Source organism: Carlito syrichta, unplaced genomic scaffold (assembly GCF_000164805.1).
Source record: "Carlito syrichta isolate Samal-C Ts95f unplaced genomic scaffold, Tarsius_syrichta-2.0.1 Scaffold309898, whole genome shotgun sequence".
Classification (NCBI taxonomy): Eukaryota; Metazoa; Chordata; class Mammalia; order Primates; family Tarsiidae; genus Carlito; species Carlito syrichta.
This window is the reverse complement of record NW_007253994.1, coordinates 269,561-277,186: the sequence shown is the minus strand read 5'-3', so window position 1 is coordinate 277,186 and position 7,626 is coordinate 269,561.

Below are 7,626 nucleotides of genomic sequence, written 5' to 3'. Positions count from 1 at the left end.
AATCCACTCACCTCAGCCTCCCAAAGCACGGGATTACAGGCTGAGCCACTGAACCCGGCTTAATTTTTTTTTTTTTTTTGAGTCAAGATCTCACATTGTCATTCAGGCTGAAGTGCAGTGGCATGATCATGGCTCACACAGCCTTGACCTTCTGGGCTCAGGCAATTCTTTTGATTCAGCCTCCTGAGTAGATGGGTTTACAGGTACATGCCACCCTACATGGCTAATTTTTTTTCTTATTTTTTGTAGGGACAAAAATGTTCCCCAGGCTGATCTCTAACTCCTGGGCTAAAGCAGTCCTCCCACCTCAGCCTCCTAAAGTGCTGGGATTACAGGTGTGAGCCACCCATCTTAACCCACAATCAATTTTAGAACATTTTCTTTTCTTTTAAGTTGCAGTCTCACTCTGTCACCCAGGCTGGAGTGCAGTGGCATGCTCACGCCCACCCCAGCCTCGACTTACTTGACTCAGACAATCTTTCTGCCTCAGCCTTCCAAGTAGCTGGAACTACAGGCACGTGCCACCACACCTGGCTAATTTTTTTATTTACTGTAGAGTTGAGGTCTCACCAAGTTGCCCAGGAGGTCTGAAACCCATGGGCTCAGGCAATCTTCTCACCTGGGTCTCCCAAAATGCTGGGATTATAGGCATGAGCCACCATTCCTGGCCTTAGAACATTTTAACCACCCTAAAAAGAAACCCTGAACCCCTTAGCAGTCACTACCCATTTCTTCCAAACACTCAGTCTTAGGCAACCACTAATCTACTTTGTGTCTCTATGAATTTGCCTATTCTGGACTGTGCATATCAGTGGGAGTATATAATATGTGATCTTTTGTGTCTGACTTCTTTCTTTTAATTTTTATTTTTGAGTTGGAATCTCACTCCTGTCACCCAGGCTGGACTGCAGTGGCACACTCATGGTCATTGTAGCCTCGACCTGCTGGATTTAGGCGATCCTTCCAAGTAGCTGGAACTACAGACACACGCCACCAAGCCCAGCTAGTTTTTTTGTAATTTATTGTAGAGACAAGGTCTCACCAAGTTGCCCAGGCTGTCTTAAACCCCTGGGCTCAGGCAATCCTCTCGGCTCTGCCTCCCAAAGTGCTGGGATTACAGGCTAAGCCACCGCACCCGGCCAGCTTCTTTCACTCAGCATAATGTTTTCAAGGTTCATCCATGTTGTAGCATGTGCCAGTACCTCATTTCTTTTCGTGGCTGAGTCATATTGCATTGTGTGGACAGGCCACGTTTTGTTTATCTACCCTTAGCTAATGAACATTCAGGTTGTTTTCACTTTTTGGCTATTGTGAATAATGGGGCACATGCTATTGTGGTTATGCAAGAGAATGTCCTTGCTCTTAGGCGGTACATGAAGTATTTAGAAGTAAAGGGGCCGTGCTGCTGTAAATTTTGCTTAACCAAAAGATCAGAAAATAAGGATGTGTACATAATAGTGAGACAGGGTGATAAGGCAGAAGTGGCAAAATGTGAATACTGGGGCTAGTGATTTACATGAAGATTATACAGGAATGCATGGCATTTTTAACATTTTTTTTCAAGAGACAGGGTCTCACTCTGTCACCTAGGTTGGAGCGCAGTGGTGTGATCACAGCTTGCTGCAGCCTCGACCTCTTGGCTCAAGCCATCCTCCCACCTCAGCCTTCAGAGTAGCTGGGACAACAAGTGTGCTACTGTGCCGACTTAAAAAAAAAACAAGTTTTGTAGAGATGAGGTCTCGCTATGTTTTGCCCAGGCTGGTCTCGAACTCCTGGGCTGATGTGATTCTCCCACCTTAACCTCCCAAAGCAGTGAGATTAGGGCATGAGCCACCATGCCCAGCCTGCATTTAAAAAAATTTTTTTTTTCCAAAATAAAGACTAGGAAAAAAACAACTACACACACTTATTTTACAAAACGAGAAAAAAATAGAAGGAAAAACTATTTATTATTCCCTCAACTAAAGATAGTCAGTGTTGACATTCAGTGTGTGTCCTTTCAGTCTTTCTTATGCATTTAAAACTCAAATTTGTTCGAGACCCACCTGGGCAACTGGGCGAGACCTCATCTCCACATTAAATCAAAATGAGCCTGGTGTGGTAGCACGTGCCTGTAGTTCCAGCTACTTGGAAGGCTGAGGCGGAAGGATCGCCGGAGCCCAGCAGGTCGAGGCTGCGGTGGCCGGGAGCGGCCACTGCACTCCAGTTTGGGCAACAGAGTGAGACTCCAACTCAAAAAAATAAATAAATAAATAAATAAATAAATAAAACTCAAATTTAACTGGGCATGGTGGTGCATGCCTGTAGTCCCTTGAGAGGCCAAGGTGGGAGGATCGCTTGACCCCAGGAGACTGAGGCCAGCCTGGGCAACATAGTGAGACCTCCAGCTCTAAAAAAATTTACATATTTGATATTGCTATATATATCATTTCAATTTAATAATGTGTTTGAAGGAGACATTGTTTCAATTAGATGAGAAGACAGGAAATCAATGATTTTAAACATTCAGAAGTTTAAAAAATAACCTACAGTTGGGCCGGACTCGGTGGCTCAGCCTGTAATCCCAGCATTTTGGGAGACTGAGGCAAATGGGTTTCCTGAGCCCACGGGTTCAAGACCAGCCTGGGCAACTTGGTGAAACCTCATCTCTACTCCAGTCTGGGCGACAGAGTAAGACTCCAACATACACACACACACACACACACACACACACACAAATCTACAATTGGATAGTCTAGTGTTCCATTGAGCCATATACAAGTCATGTTTCTATTGTGGTGTCCAAGGCAGTATGGTGCAGTGGTTAGAACATCGGTTTGGCTGCAGATTGCTTAGATTTGAATCTGGCTCAGTCATTTGCTAATTCTGTGACCTTGAATAAGTTTCTTAGCTTTCTGATCCTCATTTTTCTCATCTGTAAAGAGGAGTTGTTGGGGAGATGAAATGAATTCTATGTGGAAAGCCCTAAGAAAAGAGACAGGCACTTAGTAAGTATTTAGTGAATGTTGATCATCATCATCATTAGAATGATGTCTAGCTTCCTTCAGGAGGAACCAGAAGGTAAGAGGGATTCAGTGTTTGTTTGTTTGGAGTCGGAGTCTTGCTCTGTCGCTGAGGCTGGAGTGCAGTGGCCCACTCACGGCCACTGCAGTCTTGACCTGCTGGGCTCAGGTGATCCTTCCGCCTCTGCCTTCCAAGTAACTGGAACTACAGGTGCGTGCCACCATGCCTGACTAATTTTTGGATTTATTGTAAAGACGAGGTCTCGCCAAGTTGTCCAGGCTGGTCTCGAATCCATGGGCTCAGGCAATCCTCTCACTTCAGCCTCCCAAAGTGCTGGGGTTACAGGTATGAGCCACTGCGCCTGTCTTGCTTGTTTTAACTTTCTTTTTTTTTTTTTTTCAAGTTGGAGTCTCACTCTGTCGACCAGACTGGAGTGCAGTGACCACTCCTGGCCACCGCAGCCTCGACCTGCTGGGCTCCGGCGATCCTTCTGCCTCAGCCTTCTGAGTAGCCGGAATTACAGGCGCGCGCTACCATGCCCGGCTAATTTTTTGATTTATTGTAGAGATGAGGTCTCGCTGCCCAGGCGGGTCTCGAACCCGCGGGCTCAGGCTATCCACTCACCTCAGCCTACCAAAGGCGCGGGATTACAGGCGGAGCCACCGAGCCCGGCTTGTTTTAACCTTCATGGAGGTTGCAGTGGCTCATGCCTCTTACCCCAGCACTTTGGGAGGCTGAGGTGGGAGGATCACTTCAGGACAGGAGTTCAAGACCAGCCTGGGCAACATAATGAGACCCCTTTCTTTACAAAAAAAAATTTTTTTTTTTTTAGTTGGAGTCTCACTCTGTGGCCCAGACTGGAGTGCAGTGGCCGCTCCCGGAAGGATCGCCACAGCCTCAACCCGCTGGGCTCCGGCGAGCCTTCCGCCTCATCCTTCCAAGTAGCTGAAACTACAGGCGCGCGCTACCACACCCGGCTCATTTTAATTTATCGTGGAGATGAGGTCTCACCAAGTTGCCCAGGCGGGTCTCGAACCCGCGGGCTCAGGCAATCCACTCACCTCAGCCTCCCAAAGCGCTGGGATTACAGAAAAAAAAAATTCACTGGGTGTGGTGGCTCAATCTTGCAGTCCCAGCTACTCAGGAGGCTGAGGTGAGAGGACTACTTGAGCTCAGGAGTTTGAGGCTGCAGTGAGCTATGATTGTGCTACTGTACTCCAGCCTGGGTGACAGAGAGAGACCCTATCTCTAAAAATAAATAAATAAATAATTAAAAGATCCTCTGGGTTCTTAAGTGGAGGAGACTAAGTCTGAACATTCACAGTTCTTAACAGTCACCCTCAGAAAGTGAATAACCTGAATTTCAAAGGCACAGAAACAATGTTTTTATTTTTATTTTTTTATTTTTGAGTTGGAGTCTCACTCTGTCACCCAGACTGGAGTGCAGTGGCCGCTCCCGGCCACCACAGCCTCGACCTGCTGGGCTCCGGCGATCCTTCCGCCTCAGCCTTCCAAGTAGCTGGAACTACAGACGCGCGCTACCACACCCAGCTCATTTTGATTTATTGTGGAGATGAGGTCTCGCCAAGTTGCCCAGGCGGGTCTCGAAGCCGCGGGCTCAGGCAATTCACTCACCTCAGCCTCCCACAGGCGCGGGATTACAGGCTGAGCCACATTGCAGGCTGAGCCACTGAGTCCGGTCGAAACAATGTTTTTAAAGGCAGCTGTGCAGAGAGTACAACCTTTCTTATTGTTTTCTGCCTCCCTCCCCACTCTCTTTAATGAGTTTTTCTGATCACTTGCCACTTGCTTTAAATTCTCCCTGAATCTCTTTCAGTCTCAGAGCCTCATCAGCTGATATGAGGATCCTAGAAGAGCTCACCTCTGGCTACAGAAAGTGTGCTTTTCCATCTTTGTTTCCTTTCGAAATGTTGCAAGTCTCTCCCTCATGAAGATTATGGAAGAATAAGAAGAGATGAGCAAATGTTACTTTATATCGTGGGAAAACTGCTTAAACATTTGAAAGGTTCAAATATGCCACAATCTGCCTGGAGAACATTCTGGCAGTGGGTAACAAGAGCTAGGAAACTTTTCAAACCTTTGACCTAGTAATACCAGTTTTGGGAATATACCCCAAGGAAATAACCCACAAGGGGGAAAAAATGCAATTTGTACAAAGATGTTCAAGTGCTGCTATTTATAAGAGTGAAGAATTGAAAGTAATCCAAATGCCAAATAAGGGAATAGCCCAACAAGTTATGGTATAGTGACATAAGGAAACACCAGGCCGTGGTTTATAAATGACAGGAATGTAGCTTCTTTTAGCTCTGGGGAATGTTTAGATTCGATTATTTTGTTTGGTTTTTTTTTTTTTTTTTTTTGAGTTGGAGTCTCACTCTGTCACCCAGACTGGAGTGCAGTGGCCGCTCCCGGCCACCACAGCCTTGACCTGCTGGGCTCTGGCGATCCTTCGCCTCAGCCTTCCGAGTAGCCGGAATTACAGACATGCGCTATCATGCCCGGCTGATTTTTTGATTTTATTGCAGAGATGAGGTCTCACCTGCCCAGGCGGGTCTCGAACCCGCGGGCTCAGGCAATCCACTCACCTCAGCCTCCCAAAGCGCGGGATTACAGTCTGAGCCATCAACCCGGCTATGAGTTAAAAATTTTAACAACTAGAAAGCAAGGGAATACACATTGAAATGAACTAAACTATTAAAGTTTGCATATTATTTTAAAATCCATTTTTCTGGTGAATTCTTACCTTAACACATCATCAGAAAGCTATTGAGCCTGGGATGTAAAAAAACATTTTTTTTTTCTCAGTCTTAACTTGGACAGTAAGAGACAATCAAATTAGGATCGTTTTCTTTTTCTTTCTTCTTCTCTCTCTCTCCTTTTTTTCTTCATATGTTGCCAGGTTGTTCTCAAACTCCTGGCCTCAACAATCCTTCCATCTCCTCCTCTCAAAGTGCTGAGATTACAGGCATGCACTGCCATGCCCGACTCAGGGCCCAGGATCTTTTTCATCAGGAACTAACAGAAATTGAAACAGGAGTTTGTAGCAACATTATTGGACATGAGTTTTGTAGCACTGAGACATCAGAGAAGAATGTCATCTCTTCCGCCTTCTCCAAGAGAGAGGACTCCGGGCCGAGAGGCATTAAGCACCCCTGTCAGGCAGTTTGCCTTAGCTACATTCTTTGTTTGTTTATCCGATAATGTGTTTTGTTTTAGTCTTTCCTCTCCCTGGTGATTTAGCAACAATGGGAAGTACATCCAGATCCTTTTTTGGGGGAGCAGTTTAACTACCAAACGTACAGTAGGTGGCTTTCGGCCAGGCCCTGCCTCTTTTGTCCTGACTCTGGCTAAAACTCTTTTTTTGTGTGTGAGTTGGAGTCTCACTCTGTCACCCAGACTGGAGTGCAGTGGCACCCTCCCGGCCACCGCAGCCTCGACCTGCCGGGCTCCCGTGATCCTTCCGCCTCAGCCTTCCACGTAGCTGGAACTACAGGCATGTGCTACCACGCCCGGCTAATTTTTGATTTATTGTAGAGATGAGGTCTCGCCAAGTTGCCTAGGCGGGCCTCGAACCCGCGGGCTCAGGCAATTCACTCGCTTCAGCTTCCCAAAGCTCTGGGATTACAGGCTGCCTTATCCTGTATTTTATGTCCACATCTGTGGATTCCTAGTAACACACGTCCAGTCCCAGGGTCTCTGCAAAAGGCCTGGAGCCAAGAGTGATTTGACTTCTGTGAACTCAGATGAGCTGACTCCAGTTGTTTTAGGAAAATATTTTGGAATTTAGATCGACAAATCTTATACTTAAGACTGGGCTGAAAAAGGGACTGCTTGCAAACCAGGATGACCTGTCTGCACAAGCAGTGTTCTAAGGCACAGTTGAGACAACAGTCTCTGGAGGAAAATGATTTCAGGTAAACTGTGATCAAGTCTCCTCTTCTCATTGTTTTATTATATTCTATTATTTATTTATTTATAATAAACAAATAGGGGTCTCACTCTGTTGCCCAGGCTGGAGTGCAGTGGTGTGGTCATAGCTCACTGCAGCCTCGAATTCCTGGGCTCAAATGATCTTCCTGCCTCAGTCTCCTGAGTAGCTGGGAGTACAGGCATGAGTCACCTGCCTAGCCTTTTATTCTTTTTTTTTTTTCTTGAGTTGGAGTCTCACTCTGTTGCCCAGACTGAAGTGCAGTGGCATGCTTCCAGCCACCACAGCCTCGACCTGCTGGGCTCCAGCAATCCTTCTGCCTCAGCTTTCCAAGTATCTGGAACTACAGGCGTGCACTACCACACCTGGCTAATTTTTGATTTATTGTAGAGATGTGGTCTCGCCAAGTTGCCCGGGTGGGTCTCAAACCCACGGATTCAGACAATTCACTTACCTCAGCCTCCCAAGTTGCTGAGATTACAGGCTGAGCCACTGAGCTCAGCCCATTCTTTTTTTTTTAAGTGAGAAAGCAGGATTTATTAAGAGTACGGAAAATCTCCCACAGTGGGAGGGAACCTGAAGGGGTTGCCTCTTTTATTCTTCTTAAAACAAATTGCTGGGCTCGGTGGCTCAGCCTGTAATCCCGCACTTTGGGAGGCTGAGGTGAGTGGATT